The following is a 26,190-nucleotide window of genomic DNA, read 5'->3' as shown; positions in this document are numbered from 1 at the left end:
GTTGCATGAATGTGTTGGTGGAGTTGTCGGTTCCATCTATGATCAATGATGTTCCATATGGGTCTATAGTTGGTTTCATTTGACCTATACAAGTGCTAAATGGCCTCTTTTGCCCTATCCATGGCCTCATATAGAAACCCCATGGGGTTTTTATCCCCATCCACAATTTGTAGAACCTTCACCAATGGTTTTGACACGTGGACATAATAAAACATACAAAAATTAGCCCATGAAAATATTTCAAAATTAAATACTAAATCATCAATAAAGACTTGAAAACTTACTTTGAGGGTCTCCTCCATTAGCTTTTCAAAGCTAGCATCAAACACAATCCTCACAATCTTCTCTACCTCAGGCTTCTTGGCATAAGGACGCTAACCATTTCTTATCAAAAAACATGCGCTTGAGGTCTAACAATGTCTCAGATATGCTTTGCAAGTTTAGAAAATTAGTAGCAAAGTGTGTGACCCTTGCTCGTACAAGATCCTTAACACTAGTGTGCTCTCTCATAAGACCCAAGACCCATGTATGATTGTAGATGTACTTTGCAATATTCCTTCCATCTTCAATCACCTTCTCCACCCAGCTCAGTCTCCCTTGATCCTCAAAAAGCAAGTCAAGACAATGGGCAGCACAAGGGCTCTCAAATAATGTGGGATGTCTCTCCATTAGAAGTCTACCGGCTGCCACATACGCAACTGCATTATTAGTCACAATCTGGATGACATTAGCCACTCCCACTTCTATTACCACCTCATCCAACATGTTACACATATTTTCTGCATTTTTAATTTGATTAGAGGCATCAACTGATTTTAGAAATACCAATTGCACCCCTGAAGCAACTACAAAGTTGATGAGCATCCTATTCCTGCCATCCGTCCACCCATTAGATATAATAGTGCAACCTTTCTGTTCCCAAACTTTTCTTTGCTCTTCTACAAGCTGATGAATGTTTCTTAATTCGCCATCTAACAATGACCCACTCACCTCATAGGGAGTTGGGGGCTTGAACCCCTTACCAGACAAAGAAATGAAAGTTACCACTTGATCCCAATACAGACTACATAAAGCATTCAAGGGAATATCATTGCGGATCCAAAATCTTGTAATTGCCACCTTTGTTTTCTCATGCATCTCTTTGTTCCATGTAGTGCCTAACAAGCCGAGTTGAGCACCAGGAGTGTTATGCGGAATCCAAAAGTCTACTACAGACCCACTTGTACTTCTTGAATCTCGTATCCGAGGCCCAATAGAAGAACCCTCTCCACCTGTTTGTTATCCTGTAGAACTAAAAGTCCCCATTGGGGCTGTCATGGCCTCGGGTGTCCTCTTTTTTGCTGCCTTTGTACATATTTTTGTAGGCTTGTCAAAGTCTCTCTTGTAACCTCTTTCGAATATATGTCACACGGTGTAATATCATGGCATGGAATCTTCACAAGATGGTATTTCAATTGGCTTATGCCCGAAGTCATATTCTTATGGCAATGAATACATTTGACATGTTCATTGCTTACCCCTGAGATTCCATGTTTCCATAAAGGGTCCTTACCTTTACCACCACTAGTCATCTTGTAGACTTAGAGAACTTGACAAAAAATAGATAATGTATAGTTAGAAAGCATACATTATCTATTAAAAATCCAAATACTAAATTATAAATCTTTTAGAAAATACACTTAAAGTTAATACTGTTATATATAAATTATAATAGTTAAATAAAATAACTTTATTGTAAATTTCCTAAATACTATTACATAAATTTCAATAAAACAGTAAATTTAATCACAATAATGCTATTTTATTTAACTATTATAATTCACATATACAACAAGAAGTTTATTTTTAAAAAATCATAATTTAGTATTTTAAAATTTCAATATATTCAAATTTATTTATAATTTATAAATATTGATAATTTGTTAAATATTGTTGGATAACAGTTATATAAATAAGAAAAATAAATAATACAATCAATTTTAAATAATAAATACTAAATAATTATATAGTGACTTACAGTTTACTATGAAATTAGTGTATTTTAAACCTTAAATTTTTTATCAAAAACAAAATAATAAAATTGTAAATCATTTGATATATTTTAATTTTTAGTATTTAGTTTAAAAAAAAATTAAGTTATAAACATTTTAGAACTAAATTACAAATAAATTAAAATTTACACATTTATTTGCGTAAATTTTAAACATACCTGGGAAGTGTCGACTTGCAGCCTGTGATGAATGCGGTGAATGAAGTGTTGTAGTCTGTCAAAGCTCAATATGAATGTCAAGCTCAGGAGGTTGATGCTGTTGTGAGAAAGACCCATTGGAAGTTCCTTGTGGAGGTCGAATCTGAAGGTTCTTGAATCCCCACAATGTTCTAAGTCTTGATTCTTGATCACACTCAAATCTTGACCAACTAGCTTGGCATGAAAGTTGTGATTCAATGGCTCAAGGCGGGAGTTCTATGAAGTATGAACCATTTGTTTGTACATTTGTTGAGAATCACCTCCGCAATTGCCAAATGGAGACCTAAAATCACCATTAGAGAACAAAAAAGCTGCAACTAAAAACAAAAAACGTTAAGTCCAATATATTTGGCTTGTTAAACCTAAAGTGGAAATGACTTTTCAATGCTTTTTCACTATGTTTTATGTTTTTCACATGATAGAAATAGGAAAAATAGTGGCATTATTTAACTTTATTTTGCCAGCGATATATTGTGTGTTTATTTTGGCAGCCTTAGCATTTCGTGATATTTTGTGGTTTTGACGAAATATCATAGGTTTTTAAAACTATGATAATGATAAATGAAAAATTTAAACCATACATAGTACCATCTAAGTGAATCATTGACTATCAATTTAATAAATGATAAAGGTGAAAGATTCAAAATTCATTGTTCAAAAACAAAATCAAAAACTTATTTTTATTTGACTTTTTCAGCTAATCATTGGACATACGCTGCTCACACCTGAGCACACACCCTTGCACCTGGGACACACCTGCATTTTCGAGTCCCACTTAGGTGTGCTGATCAGCGCAACCATGTTTTGGCCACGGTTGCGGCACTCGAGTGCGTTACATACCCGCACCCGGGATATACGCACACCCGATGTGGGGGGGTTTTAGGCCAGGTGTGTGCACCCAGGTTACATTGGGATAAATCCATATTTATTCCAATAACCTCCCTTAAATGCAACGTAGGGTTCCAACTACACAACCATTTTAGGTACCCATGTACAATGCAAATGCAAGGAAATCTTTCACAAGTAGAGAAAAGTAGAAAACCACAGGGCAGAAAACTCCTCTAGAAATGAGAGGAAAGAAACAACAAGATGATGAATGGATACATGGAGGATTCAATCATATCTCCCAAGGACTACATACATCATGTATACACAATCAAGTATTCCCCCATAGGAAGGAAAAATAGAGATATGATATCTCCTCCATAATGATTAACGTCTTGTAGAAATGGTGAGTACATGAAGACGAAACATAGTCCAATGCTCACAAACAACATTTCTCCCCTTCGGAAGAATATAAACGAAGTACAAATGCAAGAATGATTCCCATTCTAGATAAGAATAGGTAAGAAGCAAAATCAAAATGTAGAATGATGATGCCTCTAGAACTTTCTCATGTATCACCAAGTAAATAATTAGGTGAACGCCCAATCACAATAGAAGGTGACAAACAAGGAACCAATGAAAATTGATATTGAACAAGCTTTAAAGACAAAGACGAAGTGACACCAATTTTTCAACAACAATAATCAAATAAGAGAGATAAACCCTCAAATGTGTCCTCCAAATCTGAAATGTGAGACTCCACAAACAAGGGACCAATTCTGGCAAATAGGAATCCCAATTAGGAAGACAAATAGATACCTCTTGCAATGCACCACCAACAAGAGATAAATGTGTGATATCAATTGAATAAGCAGGAACTGCAGAAGGAGTCACTAGATCATTCCTTTACTCTTAACTGCTGCATCATATTCAAAATGAAAATCCTCTATGGTACCATAACCAAAGGGATTATTATTAAGATATTATCTCCTTAGTTAAATACTTTCTGTAATGGTCAACTACTTGTCTGTAGTCCGTCTTTCAGTCTAGATAGGAATGTTTCCTATCCTGTCTTCAATTATGTTTCTAAATTCGTCTTCAGTCTACGTTGTTTCTTTTAGAAACAATGTCCTTGTAATTCTTTATAAGGAACACATTTGTTCCTCTATTAATCAATCAAGCATCCGGAAAACCATTAATCTGCCAATTCTTGAATCTTGTAACATGGTATCAAAGCCAATTTTCAAAATTATTCTGTGATCTTTGCTTTTTAAAAACCCTGAGATTTCGACTAGGGTTTTTGTTTGAGGATTTTTGTCTGAGATTTCGACCAAGGTTTTTTGTCTGAAGGTTTTTTTCTGAGATTTCGACCAGTCTGCCCTAAAAACCGCAACTTTCAAATATGTTTTTTTTGCAAAATTTGTGTTTCTATTGCACAATTTTCTCTCCAATCACAATTTTTTCTTTGGCCTCCGGATTTGTGACTAGAGTCAACTTACTTCTGGGCCGCATTTGTCTACAAAATCGTGGAACAAAAAAAGGCTCTGCATTTTTTTGTTGCCGTTTTTTCAGAATGGCTTTGCATGTTTTACAAACCCCTGTAATAGCAATATCATCTGACAACTCTATGTTTTTTCTCAGCAAACACTTGCCACTACAAAATCGACCATTTTCTCAATGAAATCGCCATTCTTTTTTGCAGATTCGACCTCCATGGCCGCCACCTGATTTTCTACCTGACACCCTAATTTTTGGGTCTGATTTTTTTTTGATCACATATTCTTGGTGGGCTTTTCGAGATCTCAAATGGGTCTTCATTGGATTTTTGCGGGTGCCTTGTTTTCCATGCCTCGATTTTCGAGCCGACAGATTTGAAATCTGACTTTAGATTCCTTTTGGGTTTTCTATCTACTCTTCTGGGTAGTAGTCATTTTTTTCTGGGTCAGCCTCAACATTGCCTCAAACTTCGTGCAAATGGCATCTTTGACTAATCTGATGTTGGAGGGTAATCTACAATTCAATGGCCACAATTATAACCACTGGAAGCAGTAGATGTTAACCATCTTCGAATCTCGTCATTTGGATGAGCTTGTTCTAGGCACAAAGACTCGTCCAACCTTCGACCAAGCAGAACAGGACAAGTTTGATGATTGCAATCGAGAGGCTATTATGCTTCTCAAGCTCTCTGTTATCAATGATCAGCTGCTGCAGATTCCTTCTGGCAAGTCAGCTGCAGAAATTCGGAAATATCTGAAGGAGTTGCATGAAACATCTGACAAGAGTCGGGCATTCTTTTTGAAGAATCAACTGTTCTCCATTATGATGGATGAACGTATGTCCTTGCAAGAGCATCTGACAAAGATTAAGGACGTCCGCAATCAGCTTGAAGCTATCGGTCAGAAAATGGAGGAAGAGGATATGGTAGACATCACTTTGAAAAGTCTACCATCATCCTATGAGCACTTCATAGAAACACTCAGCATTACATCAACTAATGTTGATCTGAAGTTTCTAGAATTATGCACCAAACTTCTACATCAGGATTGTTGAAAACAACAATTTGGCAGCAATGCTTCTACAGCCTCCTCAGAGTAGGCATTTGCTGCAAAATCCTTTCAACAAAACATCGACAACCATCGGTCTTCTCAGCCTTTCCAGCATCAACCTTCTTAATCCTTGGATGGCTCTACAAAGCAAAATGTATAGTGTAATTACTTCACAAGTTTGGCCATATGAAGTTCGAGTGTCGGAAACGTTTGGCTGCCCAAGCAAGGCAAACTGCTTCCCAGCCAACAACACAAGTTGTCGAGCTTCCTGATCAAGGCAAAGCTGCATTTTTCGCCTTCTGAATCTGTTTCTATTTTTCTAGGTTTGTTGATTCTCCTCAAAAATCATTTCATGTTGTCTGTAATACGCAAGGTTGCGTGAGATTTTGGGTTTTACTATTTTTTCCACAAAAACAAAGTTTTGTAATTGCAATTTGTTTTGAGTCATAGCACTCTTCTGGCAAAGCTTCTTGGTTCAGCATTCTGTAGATCCAGGGAGGGTCTCAGTTATCATAGAATGTTTCGATATCTGTACATTGACCATTAAGGGAGGGTATTCAGATAATATCTTTAATATCTTTATTAAGATATTATCTCCTTAGTTAAATGCTTTCTATAATGGTCAACTACTTGTCTGTAGTCCGTCTTTCAGTCTAGATAGGAATGTTTCCTATCCTGTCTCTTTCTCTTCAGTCCAGATAGGAATGTTTTCTATCCTGTCTTCAGTTTTGTTTCTAAATTCGTCTTCAGTCTATGTTGTTTCTTTTAGAAACAACATGCTTGTAATTCTTTATAAGGAACACATTTGTTCCTCTATTAATCAATCAATCATTTAGAAATCTGTTAATCTGCCAATTCTTGAGTCTTGTAACACCACCAACAAGAGATGAATGTGTGATATCAATTGAATAAGTAGGAGCTGCAGAAGGAGTCACTAGATCATTCCTTTACTCTTAACTGCTGCATCATATTCAAAATGAAAATCCTCTATGGTACCATAATCAAAGGGATTATTATCAACATCATCAAGTGGAAGAAGGCAATCTAAAGTAAGATCTTCTGGAAATGGAGGAACATGTGGATCTCCAAAAATCTCCCAAATAATGGTCCAAACTTTGCGTGGCATTGAATACCACAAAACATGGGTTAAATATCATGGAGGAAACTTTGACTGGGGCTACAACAAATCAACCCTATAATACGATCATCTCTATTACCCCAAACAATTGCTTCCATTGTGTTTTTGGCTCAGGTTTGAGTTGGTGACAACTCAAAGGAGATAAAACGAAAGGGACTCTCAGTCTAGATCACAGAAAAACAAAGATTGAAAATGTCCTTTATGTATAAGGATCAAAACAAAAACTAAATGTTGGTCAACTTTGTGATCAAGGGCACATAATAACATTTCTTCTTAAAGGATGTGAATTAAGAAAGATAGATGATCAATAGCAGATGCTTATAGAATATCAAACAATCTTCACATCTTGAAAGAAATCAATAGTGAAAAATGTCACATGGTATAAGAAGATGAGCACTGGTTGTTGCATAGGAGATTAGGCCATCTTAACTTTGATAAGTCGATCAAGATTAGTCATAAGGAAGTAGGAAGAGACATCCCCAAGATTTTCAAACCCACAAATGTCACTCGTAAGCAATGCCAACTTGGGAAACAACCTAGAGCAAGCTTTAAATCAAAGGAAAATTCAACATCAAAATCAGGAGAGCTTATACTCATGGATCTTTGTGGACCAATTTGTTTAAAGAGCATATAAGGAGAAAGGTACTTAATGGTACTAATTGGTGACAATTGTAGAATGACTTGGGTTACCTTTCTAAAATGAAATCTTGAAGCCTTTGATAAGTGTAAAGCCTTTAAAGCACTAATAAAAAATGAATCAAGCTTAAGAATCAAATGTCTCAGATCAGATGAGGGAAACTTGCTTTAAATGAATTTGAAGAGTTTGGTGAAAACATGAGATGGAAAGACAATATTCAACTGTTAGAACTCCACGACATAATGGGGTTGTAGAAAGGAAAAATAGAACTATCTAACAAAAGGCTAGAAGCATGTTGAATGAATAAAAAATAGCTGATACATTTTGGAAGGATGTAGTTCACATTGTGGTGCACATCTTGAATCATGCACAAATTAGAGTAATAAGTGCCAAAACACCATATGAATTATGGAAAGGGAGACATACAATGAGAGACTCAGTTGTGGTCTATCTAGACTCTATATCCATGTGATTGGTTTAGCGTTGTTGTAGACTTCATTAGTTGGGCTTGTCTATGACTATTTGTCCATTGTTAAGTTTGTTAGAGATGAGAGGATGGATGATGTTTACACTACCTAGATTGTTTTGGGACTTACAACATATGGTTTATCACAATGTCATGATAACTTAGTTATTCATTGATTGCATTTTTAGTCAACTTTTGGCAATGATGAGTTGGCGGTGTAGGTTTGATTCTTGATTGGTTGTTATATGTATCTACTTAGTTTGGAGATTTTGGTTTGACGTGATATTACTAACTTGTCAGTTGTGTGTATAGAATTGAAGGATCTTCATTAGGAGATGGCTATCACAATGCCATGTGTGACTTAGTATAACAATTTAGTAAGAGTTGTTGGTAGTGATGTTGATTCACAATTAAATGGTGGATAATCTTCTTTAGTGTTGCACATGTTGGAAAATGCATTAGATCGTGTTGCTATAGAAGGGCCTTTCTCATTTTTTGCTTCACAAGTAGGAGATGGTTATCTTCATGACGATTGGAGATGTTAACATCTTGTGGCACTTTAGTTGAGGTGTGGTTTTTTGCTTTTCATTTGACATGTTATCATGGTTGCGATAATGTCATGACACACTCGATATGCATTTGGAGTTTTGGCATGTTATAGTTATTTGATATGTTCACGTGGGAAACACTATCTCCTAGGAGGATTTGATTGGATTTTGTTGTCATGTTTATATTCCCAATTTTGCGGTGGGAGCCTTGACATTAATCTCGGTTCAATTTCCTTTGTCTTGTGTACGTGATCATTTGCTTGACACTTAATGATGACGTTGTGCATTTGGAGTTTGGCATGGATTGATGTTATATGTACTCATGGACACTTGGAGCCTTGGGTGATGCTGGTATGCTCTTGTGATTAGGAATGTGGTGATATAGTTGATGCTTTCAGTAGAAAGATTAGAAAGCATTCACTTGGTATGGACTTGAGAGGTTAGTGTTTTTATATGATTCTTGGTGACTTGGACATCCTTATGAACATTCTCATTCCTCACTCTTGGTGTACTCGATAACTTACTACTTGAGAGGTATTGCCCATTGTCCATTTCAAATGTATTATATTTTAAGCTTATCTTTCATAGCTATGGATCTTGAGCTATGTTGATTGTTAGTTCTAGAGGATTCAATTTGAGAGATGTTTGGTTTTGGTTATCTCCTTGTGCATTGGAATTTTTATTATGATGGTATTCATTGATGATTGGGTTTGGGAGATGGTTTATTTTGGCTTATTCTCTAGATTGGGAATGGTAGTGGTTTGATCTTCTTTGTTATGAGAGGCTTACATCCATGTTGGTTGCATGATATAGTTGTTAGTTTAGTTTCCTTATATGGTCATTAAATGAATGCAAGTTTCCTTACATTGTGTGCAAAGGATATGCACAAGTACTAGTTGCATGATTAGAAGCTATCAAGATGTTCTTAGCTTTTGTAAACTTCAAGAACTTCACAATCTACTAGATGGAGGTAAATCATCCTTTTCTAGAGTGAAGTCTTGGAGGAAGAAGTGTACATTGAACAATTTGAAGATTTGTGTTGCTAGAAAACAATGATTAAAAAATGGTCTTCATGGACTTAAAAAGCCCAAACAACTTGGTATTAAGGTTGGACAAGTATCTTAAAAAATAGGGGTTCAAAAGAGTTGCAGATAACAATCTCTAGATTAAGGATGAAGCAACTAATTTGTTGATTGTGATTGTGTGTAGCAAAGAGAAATGTGCAAAGAATTTGCCATCACTGTGCAAAAGGAATTTGAAATGTCTATGCTTGGGGAGTTGTTTTTCTTTCTAGGGTTGCAAATTTCTCAAACAAATAAGGGCAAAATCATTTCACAAGCCAAGTACACTAAAGAGATGTTGAAGAAATTTAGAATGGAAGATTGCAATCCAGTGAGTACTCCCATGCTCATAGGTTGCAAATTGAGTAAGATGACGAGTTTCCTGATGCTAATCAAACCCTATACAAATCTATTATTTGGAAGTCTACTATATGCTACAGTTATGAGGTCTGACATTATGCAAGCCATAGGATTGTGTTGAGGTTGGTTTTGTACCACTACATAACATATAGCAATTGAACACTTGATATGAAATATCAAACACTCAATTCCTCTCTTTAAAAGTTAATACTCATGAAGACATGATAAAAACTTCAATGTTCCTTACACCTGTGGATATTAACTCAGTTATATTGATGTGATTTGTTGGTAATCATGTAGGAGGCCTTACGCTATTTGTTTGAGGACAACTTGGACTTTTGGTGGGATGATGGTGACGATGTTTTGTATGAGTTCCAGATAATGTTGATGGAGATGGTGATGGTGATGGTGGGTGTAGTGCCAGATAATGTTGATTGCGTGAGGAGGAGGCAATAATGCTTCTAATGACTTTTACCTTCCTAACTTTCTAGAATGAAATTCGACTACTCAACTACTCGCTATTCTACTACTCCTATGAATGGAAAAATTAGCGAATGCATGGGGATCCAATCTAATGAAAGTTAACCAGCGGCTCTACCTCCATAGATGCAATGATTCAAGGGAAAGGAACTAGTTTACCACACAAGGCTTCCCAACAAGCCACTAGGATGCTAGTGGCCTAGTTATAGATCCTTATCAAACATCCACTAATACTACCATGCAACTATCCATCTACTTTTCTCTCTACTTATCAAACTTCTTGAAATGAAATCTACTTTAGCAACTTCAAAGAAAATCTTATTCTAACTATTGGAAGTAGAAACCTTGCAACAACACCAAAAGTTCTTAATCACCATGCAAGTCACAATAATGAGAAAGAAAAGCGATTTTGGCATTATCTTGAGCAACAATTTTCTTCAACCCTTTACAAATGAGAGCAAATGGCCTTATATAGAGGCTCAAAATTACAACCGACGGTAGAAATAAAGGGGCAAAACCAACGATCCAGACTGGATCCTAGAAACCCTAATTAGGGTTGCCATCCCATCGGCCAATGAGAAGATGCCACCTAATCAATGGACCAATGAAAAAAAGAAAAAGTGGCAACCAATGAGAAGGCACCAAAATGGTAGCCAATTAGAATCAAACACCTAACCTATTGAAGAAGAAGGAGAATTTGCCACTTGGGCTTACATCAAATGATCTTCTAATATAGTTCTACCCTTTCCTTTCATCTTTTTAGCCAAAGCAATGAACTTGGCTAGCTTGTCGTTGACTTCCTTTATGGGAGGGCAAGGTGTATGTTTCATCTTGAGCTTATCTGAATTCATCATGTTGCTTGCTGCTTGCAATGTTTTCTCATGATACTTCTCATATTCTTTCGCGTATCCAATAAAGGCATTGAGGGAGGCAAGGGTGCCCAAATGTTTCTTCTTGATGGGAACCTTCCCCAACTCATCCAATCTTGATCCAAATTCTGTCTCATTAATGTTCTCCTCTTGTCCACTCGAATTATCCCTTTGGTCTCTAGCCTCAAATATTTTCAAATCACTTCCTTAAAATGTGCTCTTCTTAAAACTCACTCTTCAATCTTCACCACCTCTAAATCAAATAAAAGAGGTAGGAACTCATATAGAATTGCTTTTGATTTTGCACTATCCTAAGTTGCAATTCTAAATTTTGGCTTACAATCCTAGCCCAATAAAATCTTCTTTTCCCTTTTTCAATTTCATCAATAAAGAAGTACATCCAGTTTTCGAATTGCATAGCTTGAGCTAGGCCCATGATCCGGCTGAGAAGCACAATGAGATCACCATAATTCTAATTTGAAATCTGACACGGTGAGCCTTGATGATCTGGTGGCTCCCTTTTTGCCTTCATGTAACCAATTTTGTTTTAGGTGAATGAAATAAGCCTCTTGGTTATCTTGGAATAACTTAGCCGCTTAATCCATCATTACCACTGTCATGTTTTTGTACTAGGGGATATTGAATGCTTCTTCAACCACTTGTCCCCCAATGTTGGCTAACACTCTCTCTCCATAAAAAATGATGAATTTACTAACCAAATCAAACTGGGATGCACATTCCATTACCAATTCTGGACAAGGCAAGGTAGGAGGGAAGGCCGTTGCATGTACAATTCCGTTTTTGTAGATCTTCTTTGCCATGGGGAATTGCCCTTCCTTCAGTTTGTCCTTTAGCTGTATCATGTTTATAGTGCCGATATTGGTATCACTTATTCGCCTCACTTTCGAGAAGAAGGTGGTCTTAGGCATCATGTCTTCCTTGTCTTTTTTGGTATTCATTCCCTTGGGGTTCTTGCTTGCACTAACGTCTACCATCCTAAACACTTATTTCTGCCTCTTCATTCTAAGCGATATGGACTACCCTTTATTGATCTCCAACCTTATTTCTATCAATGGATTTTAACTTATTTCTGCTTCGCCAAGTCCTATCACTACACCTTATTAATCTCCAATTTTCAACCTAGGGGTGGGACTACCACTTATTTCTACCTCTTCATTACCTTAAGATGGATTACACTTATATCTCCCAACTTCATTCCTAGGGTGGTTTAGCTTATTTTTGCCTCGCCAAGTGTCATATCATGAAATCTATACTTATCTCTCCAATCTTCAACCTAGCAATGAGATGATGAAGTGGTAGATGATGAATGCAAGAAGAACATAAGGGAAACGAAACCAAGCAAGAACAAGGAGTAAATTCCACCTTCGAACCAATCTTCAGCTCTAAAATGAATTGAATTTTGCTTTAATTTTACCTTTACCAATAGCTGGACTCTCTTTGAATTTGGATCAGACCTTAAAAAATCCAAGCCTCCTTGCAAAACTAGAATTTTAATCTCTTGGAAATTGCCCACACTCTGCCAAAAATCAGACCTTCAATCATGTGTTTCCTCCAAGTAAAATCGCCCAAATCTGGTGTAAAAAATCACAACCCTTCGCAAGAAAATCAGTCCTTTCCAATCGCCAAGCAAGAATAAGATATTCTGATCTGCCCCAACAAAATTGCCAAGGTCTAAAATTTGCTCAATTTGGAGGAAGGAGAATGCCAAGCACATGAAAATCTGCTCCTCAAGGAAAATCAGCTAAGGTAGAAAATTGCCTCCTTTTGTGAAAAAAAATCGCCAAGCAAGAGAATATTCAGGTCTGCTCCATCATTGCCAAGGTTGAAATCTGCTCTCCAGAAATTGCCAAACACATAGAACTGCCCTTCCTTAGACAATCACCAAGCTAGAGAAGAAAGCTGCTCCAAAAAAAATTGCCAAGCAAGAGAAGGCTTGTGATGGAATGAGAAAATGGGAGAGGGAGGAGCCCTCTTATACTATCCCATTACTCCTCTAGGCTGGCCGACTAGCTCCTATAGGAGAAAACAATTAAATTAGTATTTCATTAATGGTCCCAATTTGAATGCCAAGCCAAAATTAATTTTTCCTATAGTGAAATTTGCACATTTAATTGCCAGTTAGGACCAAAAATTGCAAAATAATATTAAGAAAGCCTTGGAGATGTTAAGAATTTTCATTTAACAATGTCTTGGTAATTAAAATATCACTAAAATCAGATTAAAATTGATTTTCAATTTTAATTTACCAATCTCTTTAAATATTTTAAAAATCTTAAAGGCAAATTTAGCCAATTTAATGCAAAATTTTGCAATTTGATCCATTTTCGATTTTGCAATGCAATTTTAAATTTTTCCAAGATAAATCATTTTCTCTAGTATCCAAAATCAATTTTCCAATTTAATTTCACTCTTGCAAAAATTTTCTCTTTCACCAAAAATTTAAAATTTTTCCAAAACAATTAAATCTAAAGAATTTCATTTTGAAAATGCTCAAGATTATACAATTACATCCAATTTCCAAAATCCGTCTGAGTCCAAAAAAATTTGTAAATTTACCCTGCCGAGTATTGTTGTAACTGTCGAAAAAAATGTTTTCTTTGAAATCGTTTGGCCTAAGGATAAAATTACAAGTTCCGGAAAATCAAGTTAAGACTAGGTGAAGAATGAAATCCAACCACATCCCTCTTAGCCCGAAGGTGTCCAAAGTGTAAAATTTCCAAAATCAAATTTTTTTGGACAACTCGAAAAATTTGTCAAGGCAATCCAAAAAAAGGGGGTCCCCAAAATTTTGGGGTGATTATGTGAGAACCTCACAACAGATTGGTGGCACACTTTCAAGAAACACCAAAGGAGACACAAGGGCTGTCAAGGATTTTTGAGTATCTAAAGGGTACAATAAATCTTGGCTTGTGGTAGAGGTGAAGATTTCACCCTCAGAGCATATACACATGTCAATTGGGCTGGCAATGGTGATGATAGAAAGAGCACAAGTGAGGTTGAATATGAGCATCCTATCTCCATATTGTGTGATAATACAAGTGCTATAAACATATCCAAAAATCCAGTTATGCACTCTAGGATGAAGCATATCTTGATAAAATACCACCTCCTTAGAGAACAAGTACTTGAGCTACAAGCAAGTTTGGAATTTGCACTCATTTTCACAAAGCCTCTTCTAAAGGAGACTTAGCATCTAAGAGAGAAGTTGGGAGTAGTGTCACTCTCATGTATAAGTTCTTCATGAGATGCATGAATTCAAGGGGTGTTATTCATTTAGCCCCTAGATACCTCTTGCAATTGGTTTCAAAGAGGGAGAGATTGGAGAAAGTGGGAGCATAGAAGTAAAGAGGATCAAGATCATATCACTAAGAGGTTGCCATCAATGACCAAGGTGGGGATTGGTGAAAAAACTGTCATTGAGGTCAAATATTGATAGTAAGAAGATATGGTAAATATGACAATAACAAATAGCATGTGTTACATCCCAATTTTTGGCTCAATTTAAAATTGTTCATATAGTCGGTGAGGTTTCCTGTGAAGTTAGTTGATAGGTAAAATTAGTTACGATCACATGAAATGGTAAGATAATTAATTGTTATAATTTCATATGAAGTTGGCATCCTAGTTAACCGTTATGATGATATTTTAATGTTATCTTAGAAAGTTGGTTATTCATCATGAATTCATGGGAAGTGAAAAGGCGGTTAGTTGTTATGATGGTTTATGAAAAATATGGTTATATTGAGGAATATGATATTATCATGGAGAATTTCTTCCTTGCAGGAGCATGTCGAAGGGGGGGGAAAGCATTGCCACAAAGGAGTTGGGCACGGGGGCCACCACCTACCATTGATAAAATAGATGGGAGTCCCAAACCACCACGACCAAGGATGAAACAGCTAGAGAAGTAAGAAGAACAAAGGATAGCCATGACTTAATTGGTTAAATTAAAAACATTGTAAAATTTTAATAAGAAATATTACGTTCATTTTGTGGATGATCTCGGTATATCTTGCAAAGCTACCATGTCTTAGTATAGTAATATCATGCCTATACTCATGCTTGTGTGGGTATTAAATATTTACATATGTATACACATATATGTATATATATGTATGCGAAGTTCATCAGTAACGTATTATATATATATATTAGTTAGGCAAGCTTGAATATATATAGAAACGACATTAATATACTAAGGCATGGTTAGGCAAATGTTGCCACCTTTTATTTTTAATGTATTTCTTGACCTTGTCCATGGCTATTTATTTTAAATTGCTTTATCAACCTTATTGCATTTTGTATCCACCACCTTGTGGCATTGAGCTATTATATTTGTCTTTTTGAAATTTTAAGAGTCTTGCAACGTTCATGCCACCTCAATCTTGGTCTAACCGAACTAACATGGGAGGTCATTTCCCATTTTGGCTGAGACTTGTTCTTATTTATGTTCTTAATCATGCTGCAGAGGCACACCTCTCTTCTATCTCGCTGCACATTATACCGAACATTACAGATTTCCATCAATACCACAACATATGTTGCATGATTGAGCTCTTGCAAGTTATTAACAATGGTATATTGATAGAGTCAAGGATTGTGGACTAAGTTTGTGATTATTCATCGAATTGTTTTGAGGTCTTGGTGCTGGTAATACTACAGATTTCCATATAATGCTCGCGTGGGATCATGCTATGTTTCCCATTGTATATAATTTGTTCTTCTTGAATATGCGATTGCTATTAACTCGGCCTCTAGATTTTATTTTCTGGTTTGTAAGTACAGAGCTGAATGTGATAAATTTCCATAGTGACTTTATCGTTTCACTGATATGCTTCGTTTGGTAATAACGTTGCATTGCATATATATGTAATCTGAAAGGAGCACTATACGAGGATAGAATCGATATATCTCTAAGATGGAATGCTCTCTCATAATTGAAATCAAACCAAAAACAAAAGCATAATAAGTAATGATGCAATAGGCCGAAAATGGCATGAAGCATGGCAAAGGAATAAGTGATCATAAATCTAGAAAATATAATGTGAACCTCTAGAGTGTGAGGAGCTTTATGGTCAAGCTGAAGGGAGAAAAGAGTGGGAAGAGTTCCTGCAATAAAAGAAAGAATATAATCAGTGATAACATTCAAGTACAATAAAAAGATGGCTCATGGAAATCCTTTGTATAAAATTTTGTTGCCAAGCCAGGCGGTGGGTTTACATTCTAGCATTAGAATGCTCAGTGACTAGATTGTGGTGTCCCAAGCCAATTCCTAGGGTAGGGAGGGCCTTTCTCGATTGAGATTGTGTAAAGATATTCAAAGGTCTACGGTGGGAGGTAAAAGCCCTTGACAATGTTTCCCCTCTCCACCAGATGCCAAGACATGCGCAAGACAAAGATAAGTTATGCATTTAGCATTTGTTGGTAACAGGTAATTTACTAGTGTTACATGAGGACTCGCACCCCCCTCCTGAACCTTGGAGTATCCATCCCTGAGACGTCCTTGCACCGGGTACTCACGTACCCAAGTGCCCCCACCTCTGCCATTCTGCAACCATGCTGCCACTAGTATGGGGACTTGGATTTCTATTTGACTTTTGTTTTTTGAATTTTACTATTGGGTATGTAATATGTTTTTGATTAGATAAACAGGTTTTACAGGGATCCTGAAACCCAATAGTTAAAACATATAATGCTGATAATAAGCGTGAAAGCCCAGCCAAAAAAGTGTAAGTTCAGAGGTTGATAATAAGCATAAAGCCCAGCCAAAAAGTAGAGTTCTGAGAAAAGACCAGGAAAAAAGACAAGTCAAACCACGGCCTAAAGCTAGACCAAAAGCCAAAAGACAGAAAAACAAAAGAACAGGCGAGAGTTATTCCTCTCTCTTTCGCTCCAGCTCTTGCATAACCTGAGAAGCCTCGAAGGCCAGTTGGTTCTCCTCCGCTTCTAGCTGTTGCGCCCTTTGGTCGCCCTGGTCCTAATCAGGAATGTAATATGTTACTATGTTGAATGTTCAATGGTTTTAGTTCATGTTGCAATTTGGCTATGTTCAAGTATTTTAATTTGGTATGTTCTATTGAAACATCATTTCATAACAAGCATTTCAAGTTCTATATGTATACCATACAACACTCCTCCCTGCCCCGTCCTCCCCTTGCTACCATCCCCTGGCCGTCCCCCCATCGTCTCGAAAATGAGGCCTAGTTTTCCCCCGTCCTGGAAACTTGTTCCGACATCTCTCCGTCCCGATGTACAATTTACATTTATGATATTTGAAATTACAAGTTGAAGATTTATATTGTTGAATTGGTCATTTCCTTCAATGAAATCAGTTTTTCTTGCCAATGTAAATGACAATTGGTTAGATCATTTGATCTTCCAATTGAACATGAAATGTATTTGTATGTATGAGATGGGCTTATCTAATGGTGGTTATTTTCTGTCTTTCTTTTATGTGAATAATGAATATGAGCATATCTTTAAACTACATGTTATTGCCATATTTAGCAATAGGAAAGAAAAAGGATGATACATTGGTATTTGATGCCCTAGATGGTATTTGTCATTATGATGCAGTGGTATCTGTTGCGCTAAATGGTAATTGACATTTCGATAGTGGTATAACTATTTGTGCCCTAAGTGGTATATGTGGATTAACTTGGGTTTTGCAGATGTTGCCCTAGGCAGATTCCGGTTTATGAATTTAGGGTATGACAACTCAAATTCTCTATTTAGATTTAATGATGATGCTATCAATTGTTAGTTATGAAATTTTTGTTTAACTTATTGTAACCGTTAATCTAATTCATATGAACATGACTATTATAGTTGCCTTCTCATGGATATGGACTAGTAACTATACTTTTATGATATGCTAGTTGTTAGTTAAGACCCGAAAAAAGTGGTTGTTACATATGGTATCAGAAAACTGGATTCGACACTGAACCTTGGGCCGAACACTGTTTCAGAGGAACTAATAATGTAATATTGAATGAGATTTATTTTGCATAACTGAATATTTTACAATGGAAGTTGAAAAAAAAACACACCGGGGATCATCTAGAAGAGCTGGGGTGAAATAAACAGATGGATAAATTGCAAAATCATAAAGATGAATCAAAACTAAGGAAAATGACATGATTGGTAAGTCGAGTGGTGGTGATAAATCCTTGGCCAAGGTTGATTAGAGGCATGCTTGCCTAATTTGATCACAAGATATTGGTGGTGCTAGTTAATCAGGCATGCCTGCCTATTAATGAGCAAACATTCTTAACACTAGTATGCTCGAATGACAGGACCAAAATGGTACATGTGCTTTATCCTAAGAGGAAGGGCCATTATTAGTAGAGAATAAGAAGATTAAACTAGGTCCAAATGCTGAAGCTTGCACAATACAAACCAGTTTCTATAACCCTAATGCGGTGTTATCTAAACCTTGATGGTCACTAGACATCTCTTTTTAGTTGCATGTTTTCAGCCTTATACTTTATGTAGTTACATTCCTGTTCATATGAAATGGTAGTTAATATTTTGTTATCCATTTTGGACTTGAACTTCAAAGGAAAAATAAAATTGTGAACTATGATTTTGAGAATTCTTTAACTTGAAAATGTTTCTCCTCTCCACCAGATGCCAAGACATGCACAAGACAAAGATAAGTTATGCATTCAACATCTGTTGGTAACAGGTAATTTACTTTTATGATATTTGAAATTACAAGTTGAAGATATGTTAGAATGATTTATATCGTTGAATTGGTTATTTCCTTAAATGAAATCAGCTTTTCTTGCCAATGTAAATGGCAACCGGTTAGATCAGTTGATCGTCCAATTGAACGTGAAATGTATTTGTATGCATGAGATAGGCTTATCTGATGGTGGTTATTTTCTGTCTTTTATTTACGTGAATAATGAATATGAGTGTATCTTTAAACTATATGTTATTGCCATATTTAGCAATAGGAAAGAAAAAGGATGATATATTGGTATTTGATGCCCTAGATGCAATGGTATTTGTTGCCCTAAATGGTAATTGACATTTCGATAGTAATATAACTATTTGTGCCCTAAGTGGTATATGTGGATTAACTTGGGTTTTGCAGATGTTGCCCTAGGAAGGTTCCAGTTTCGGAATTTAGGGTATGTAAACTCAAATTCTTTATTTAGATTTAATGATGATGCTATCAACTGTTAGTTATGAAATTTTCGTTTAACTGATTGTAACCGTTGATCTCATTCACATGAACATAATTGTTATAACTGCCTTCTCATGGATATGGACTAGTAGCTGTACTTTTATGATATGCTAGTTGTTAGTTAAGACCCGGAAAAAGTGGTTTTTACAACATGTTTTAGAAGATATCATTTTAGTTGGACTTAGAGAAAATCAGAGTTAGCAATGTAGTGATGACAGTGATTGCATAAAAGAAATGATTATGGCAGCAACTAGTATGAACAAAAATGAAACATACCACAACGATAAGATGAAGAGCAACTACTGTGAACAAGTGAATGAACATACAACAGTGATAATATTAACAACGCTATAACCGTGTAACTCAAAGAGGTATGATTACAAGATTTATAGAAAATTTCTGACTGTATAAGGGAACAAAGCAGTGATCATTATAAGAGCAAGGATCTAAAATCATAAACAAGGTTGTCTCCCTTTGAGAAAATAGAAACAAGAGATTGGCTTATAATTTGATAACCCGACATCATCATAATATGGTTGACTTGGTAAGATAAACAATTTAGAGAACATGACAACCAACTTCTTTTGAGCAATTCGTATATTCAGTGTTCCAACTATTAAAAAATACAATTTCAAAAGGTGCGATTAATGGTGCTGGTTAAATTGAGGTTTTTGATTAAGAAGCTATTCCTTAAGATGTGATTTGGCTTTTGTATTGTTAAAAAATTAAACACTCTCAAAGGGTGCGATTTAAAGAAAGCATCCATTAAGACAACAAATTGTCAAAACAAAAGATAAACGAAGATGACTCATTCGACTGAAGAGTAGTGATTATTAAGGAGACTGCCTCTCTTGGGGCAGATAGAAGATCATAATAAGAATGGGAGTTGAGAGTGTGTGTTGTCTGAACAAAGAAGATAAAGTACATACACCAGGACAAAGAGCAGTATATAAAGTAGATTGATTCAAGAGGATATGAGAAGTCCATAAGCAGATGCAAAGAAGAGATTGAGACAGCTTTGGAGCATATTTGTGATCAGGTTTGTAATGGATTGAAGGAATTGATATGCAGATTCTAAAAGGATCTAGTGTTCAGGTCTTGTCAGTGGCATGACCATCATTATAGCAGAATTTATTGGTGAAGTTGGTGCTTCATAATGAGGAGGTTGGTGCCTCATTTTGGCTAAGTTAGTGCTTCATCTTTGAGAAGTTGGTTATTCATATTTAGGGTTTTGTGCCTCTAGTAGATTGGTGGCTATAAATACTGTAAAAGGAGATTCATATACACACATTTATTGCTGTGGTTTTCCCTATTAGAGTTTAGATGTAAATTTTTGTGTTTTAGGGTCCTTATTTGCCAAAGTTTGCATATGTTCTGATTACATTCTATTATTTAATCAGGGTTTAAAAAGGATAAATTAGTTTATATACCAAGTGCCCCCCCCAACCACACACTTACAGCCTATGAGGGAACAAAACATTCCCCTATACCTCTTCTGTCGTTTGGGTTTTCTCACATCTAACACCCTGTGCAGCTTTTCATTGATGCCTCTCAAACTTCTGGGTTGCTAAGCTGAGTTTGATTCATCAAACTTTGCTTTTCATCATTATGTTTTACAATTTTTGACATTCATAGTGCAAACTATAGCCTTTGGCGCATTTTGGTGTATGCAGTACTACTATTTTTCATATGCACACTGATGAATTATCAATTATGGAAGTAATTACATATTACTATTAATTTGTTTGACTCTCATGTGAACTCTATCGTTGTGTTTTACCATTGATTTTATATTGTATATGTCAATGTGATTACCTTGCAATGTTGTCAATGATATCATATGACTAGTTGAAATTTCCCTATATTTTTACACATACATGCATGCGACATGCACACACAGATGCGCACACACAAAGAGGAAGTCTGTTTTGTGTAAGATGATCTTGGGCTGCATTTGGAGTAATTAAGCTTATGATAAGAATAAAAGAAAATCTATGTGTAACTAGCACCAAAAAATAGCTCTCTCTTTGTAAATCTCCTACCACTTAGTTGACAGAAGGATGAGAATTAGACAAGAAACACATTTGGATTTCGGTGCATGGGCAACCAACAATTAATATATAAGATTGTTACAAACTCTACACCATATTACAAAAATTCTTTGCTATCCTTATACCTCAAAATTTTGGAAATTGTTTTTTATTGCTAATGATAGGAAGTAGCATCTAACCAAGGTATTTGAGCTGCCATAAATGTATTTTTAATAGCTGTTAGCATCCAAACACCTATGTCCAATGCCTAGCCACTCAAGTTAAATATTTTCCTATGAAATGCTCCCAATTGGCTGTAACAAGTTCATATATGCCTTTTTTAAATTAATAAACTATATTTTCCTGTGATTTCTTTGATGGTCTTTGAGAATAGACAGAAGTTGCAGAAGGTTTTGTTTTTGTTTTGTGATTTTTGATAGTTTTCACAATAATAATGAATAATGAACAATAAACATGAGAGGAGACTGAAAATAAATAAGAACATAGAGCCAAATCAGAATTGCTATAAATCGTACCAGGCAGATTTCTGATTTATAAAGCCAAATAATAAATCCAATGCAGTTCCAAGGAGCTTACATCCAACAATGATGCCAAACTGCTGCGAATGGCAGCCGTAAGACTGCAAGGAATCACGTCCCAGCTGAAAGAATCAATCTGTAACGCTGAAACCATAAATCTGCAACCTGAATCCACAATAAAGAATGGTGTACTCTATCCCTGATAGCAACGCACACTGTCTGAAGAATCCAATGCCAATAATTGCTGAGGGCTACGTCCCAGCCAATCCAAAACCTGGGGTTTGCGTCCCAGATGAAGAATTGCTCTCTCAGAGCCAATTCACAAAAACAAGTTTTTCAATATGCAAAAGATAATAAGAAATTAGGTCTCCATCTCCTTATATCCCCTTCCAATTGTAAATTGAACCCTAAAGGGAAATTACACTTTGCCCTTTAAATAAAATATAATAAAATAACATTTTCCCAATTAAAGTCGTCCATGCTATACGAAAAACATTACTTTATTAAAATTCCATAGCTGAAGGCACCAAAAAGTCTATAGATAGTAAAAATCATGTATAATAATTCGAGACCTTTCCAACAAGCTATAACACATAGGTGTACCTGATCAACTGAAGCCAAAATCCCTTTATTACTCCAAAATGGTTATATTATTAACCTTATTTTAATTTATTTAATCACCAACTTAGAAAATATTTAAATATATTCAAATATTTCCCAAATGATCCCAAAAGGCCCAAAATGACCAATCAAACATGAATCTAACCTTGTCACCTATTTGTGACTGATGCCGGACAAGATGGGTCAACTGGCAGTCCATCCCTAAAATCTAGGGATGCTCCTAAAAAATAGGAGAGAGCCCCAATCAACCAAAATTGAGTCCCAATGACTCCTTTACTGTGTGCACCTCTGAGAGAATTGTCACTGAACTGGGAGTTCCTCCTAAAAAATAGGATATACACTCTAAGTCTCCAAAACGTTCGCCGAGGTCTCCAAATGCCTCCTAGACCACTCCTAGTCAATCTCTACAAATTAGGAATCCCTCCTAAATTGTAGGAAACTGTTGTCTACTGCTCCAAACTACTTGGGAAGCTCATGCATGACTCTCAAAGCCCCTGGGTTGGTTCCCTCTATGGTTTGCTGGCCTATGGGAACCAAATAATAGACCAACCTTGCTAGAAATGTTGTCACTAAGGAAGGGCAGAAATTGGGGACATGACACCAAGGTTGGGGTCGGTAAAGGAATGACTACATACAATATAGGAAAGTTTTCAAATATATAGGGAAATTTGCAAGTATACATGACATTCATTTGAAAATATGGATAAAGCATGCCATTTAAACATCATATAACCTTGACATACAAGATAACAATATTTCATTGTTTCAAAACACAATATGCATTCAAAATTCAGAAATTAGAATTCGATGTTAATTGTCAATATCATATGTGCAAGTGATAACAAAGAAAGTGTACATAAGTTTAATATACAAAACCAAAAATGCCCAAGGGCTAAGGGCTGCCATATAATTTCATGTAAAAACAAAGCACATTGCTGCTCCTATTTTGATTCAGCCAACTCTGCATCAAAATCAGAGTCATCTAAAGGGACAAAAGAACTTCAAATAGTTCTGTTTGAAGCAGCAAGTATTGAATAGGTAAGTTTGAAAAGAATCTATTTGACTCATGAGCACTTGTGATGATCAACATCTTGGTCTACGAATGCTTGTGATTGCAAAGCCAGGTCTATTATTGTATGAAGAGATTAATGCTGTGATTGTCATTTGTTTTTGCTTGACTTTAAATTGATTATGATTTACAATTTTTGTCCCATCTCCAAATTTACTATCAATGACTTTTAACCTTCTTGTATTTATTTTAACCTTGTTGCCGATGTCAATGAGAGAGTAGAAGTAAATGTAATGACCACCCCTATTTTTTTCAATGAAAGAGACTTGCAAACTACTATGTGATATCAATTAAATTGCTTAATAATCAACCTGGCATTTTATCAAACACTTGACAGACATACAACAATATATGCAATTCTTATTTGCTGTTAAATTCTGATTTGCAATATAAATGTGCACATTCAACTGCCTTATGGGCTGCGATAATTATTCAGGTTTGTATTCAACAATTACAATGCTTAGTTATGAAAATATGATAGAAGAGACCTGGAATTGAATGTTGTAGTGGTCTGTAGGTGTAATGGTAGTCTTCCAAACTTATAATCAGCAGGAAAAAACAAGTAAACTTCATACCAACATTGTTCTTGCACTATAGCAGCACTATTCATGGAATTGTAGCATTTTTACTATTCACACAGCACTGTAGCAAAACACTATTCATGCGGTACTGTAGCAAAACACTATTCACGCGACACTGTAGCAAAATACTATTCACGCAGCACTGTAGCAAAAACAATATTCATGAACCTGCACTTTCAAATCCCTCTAAAATCTTCATGCGAAAGCACCCAATGAAGCCCAATGTGTTTCCTGAATGAAAACACCATTAATCCTCCTGACTGTGTCTTCCAACAGCGAAGAGAATGCTAGCAAAGAGGGATTCCGTCCTCCAAGCCCAATAATTAGATCTCTACGAAATCCAATAGGTTAACATTAATCTCATCCCAGCCTATCTCCAAAAGCTCTCTCAGCCTCTATTTATCTATTTCCCCAAGAGGTCTAATCATCTCATAGGCAATGTGGGATATTAGAGAACACATTTTACTTTTTAATATTAAATTTCCCATATTAAGTTGCCCATGTACTTTTAATGAAAGGGAACATTTAATAATTAATTTAATTTAACTTTGTAACTTAAACTTTATCAAAATTGTATCAATTAAACTCGGATTGGCCTGAAATTGGACATGCCTAGGCCAAATATCCCCCAGATCCCTCCTGAGTCCTGGTTAGCCTACGGGACCATGAAGAAATAGGCTAATGACAAAACATGAATTAACCTGTTAGAAAGGGGACATTATAGTAAATAACTTGAAAATTCTATGTGTGTAAAAAGAATGGAAAAAATGCAAGCATAATCCATGTTTTTGGCTTTCTAGGACATGTAAGAAGGCGGTACCCACAAACCGATCCTCACAAGGAAAAACAAATTAGCATTTTTAATTATTCTTGACTTTTTTGTTTGTAAAACAGTGGGGATGAATAACCGTCCCTGGTATCGTTGGGGGACGATTATGGCATCCCCAGTAATCCCTAGAACTTCCATCTGTCCCACTTTTTTGGGTGATGTCCCCAAGTTTCTCTGACATCCCCACCAAATCTTCAAAAATCAGGGATGTGGTTGGACATCCCTTGGCTATCCCAAAGTCCCCGAAACATCCCCAGTACTAGAAGGGAAAATTAGACCGGACAAGCCACTCACAATCAAATGATATTTCTGATTGCGGTTTGATCTCAAGGATATAGAAGCAAGCTTAAATGGTAACAAGACTGTTCCTAGGATAGAGTTGCTAAGTCTGAATTATTGCACCTTGCACTTGCATAACCATTCAAGTCTCTCACACACATCACCCCAAGAGCATTTCTACCTGGTTAGTCCAAAAGATAACACACATATAAGTACAAGTATGTTGTCAATAAGGCTTCTTTATTGGCTTTGTCATTGAATACATACCAATGGCAAGGTTTTTTGTTTAATCAGTTTTGACATTCATTGCCTAACTAGGATTAGGCCTAATCGTTGGTAAATTTGTTTCTTGTACTTGATTGAATGTCATTATTTCAGCTATAATTTTCTTTACTGCATTGATCAAATAACTTTTTGTTTCCAGCATTTAGACCATTGAGGATCATATTTTGAGCATGAATTTTGCCAGGCACGGGAAAGTTCATCACATACTGCTATATTTGACTTTGGGGATGCCAATTATTTAGTCGTGAGGAAAGGGGTCAATGGTATCATTTGAGAGGACTTGATAGGTGTAGCTGTTGTGGTTTATTTCTTGTATGGTTGCCCTGTTGTACCTATAATTTGCAATCAAGTAATTATTTTTGGGTTTTCAAAATTTAGAGAAATACTGATAACTTTCAATAAATGGGAATAAAGGGATGGATCAAGCTTGAGCAAGACATCACCGAGTACTCAAATGTTATGATGACACGAATAAAAAATAAAATAAGTAGAAGATTTTATCAAACAGGTTAAGTGATTCATTCATCTTTTCAGTCTTCTGGGATATTTATTAATTAAATATGA

General features: G+C 35.9%; 1 protein-coding gene and 1 long non-coding RNA gene across 6 annotated transcripts in view; one reads left to right on the top strand and one right to left on the bottom strand.

Annotated features, from left to right (window-relative positions):
- The window catches only part of LOC149541970 (uncharacterized), an 81,050-nt gene that overhangs the window by 19,164 nt on the left and 35,696 nt on the right, over positions 1-26,190 (top strand). For 2 of the 5 annotated variants that reach the window (XR_016355405.1, XR_016355403.1), the window contains 2 exons: positions 18,829-18,886; positions 19,301-19,337. This is a non-coding gene — a long non-coding RNA (uncharacterized LOC149541970). Of the gene's footprint in view, positions 1-18,828; positions 18,887-19,300; positions 19,338-25,765; positions 26,064-26,190 lie in introns of those variants that run through there. The other 3 variants (XR_016355406.1, XR_016355407.1, XR_016355404.1) reach the window with 3 other exon arrangements.
- The window catches only part of LOC149541971 (replication factor C subunit 3-like), a 78,834-nt gene that overhangs the window by 17,234 nt on the left and 35,410 nt on the right, over positions 1-26,190 (bottom strand). The window lies entirely within an intron of this gene.

This window comes from Cupressus sempervirens, chromosome 8, assembly GCF_028749045.1.
Source record: "Cupressus sempervirens isolate cs-2001-9-10 chromosome 8, ASM2874904v1, whole genome shotgun sequence".
Lineage (NCBI taxonomy): Eukaryota > Viridiplantae > Streptophyta > Pinopsida > Cupressales > Cupressaceae > Cupressus > Cupressus sempervirens.
This window is presented reverse-complemented; position numbering and strand designations above follow the sequence as displayed.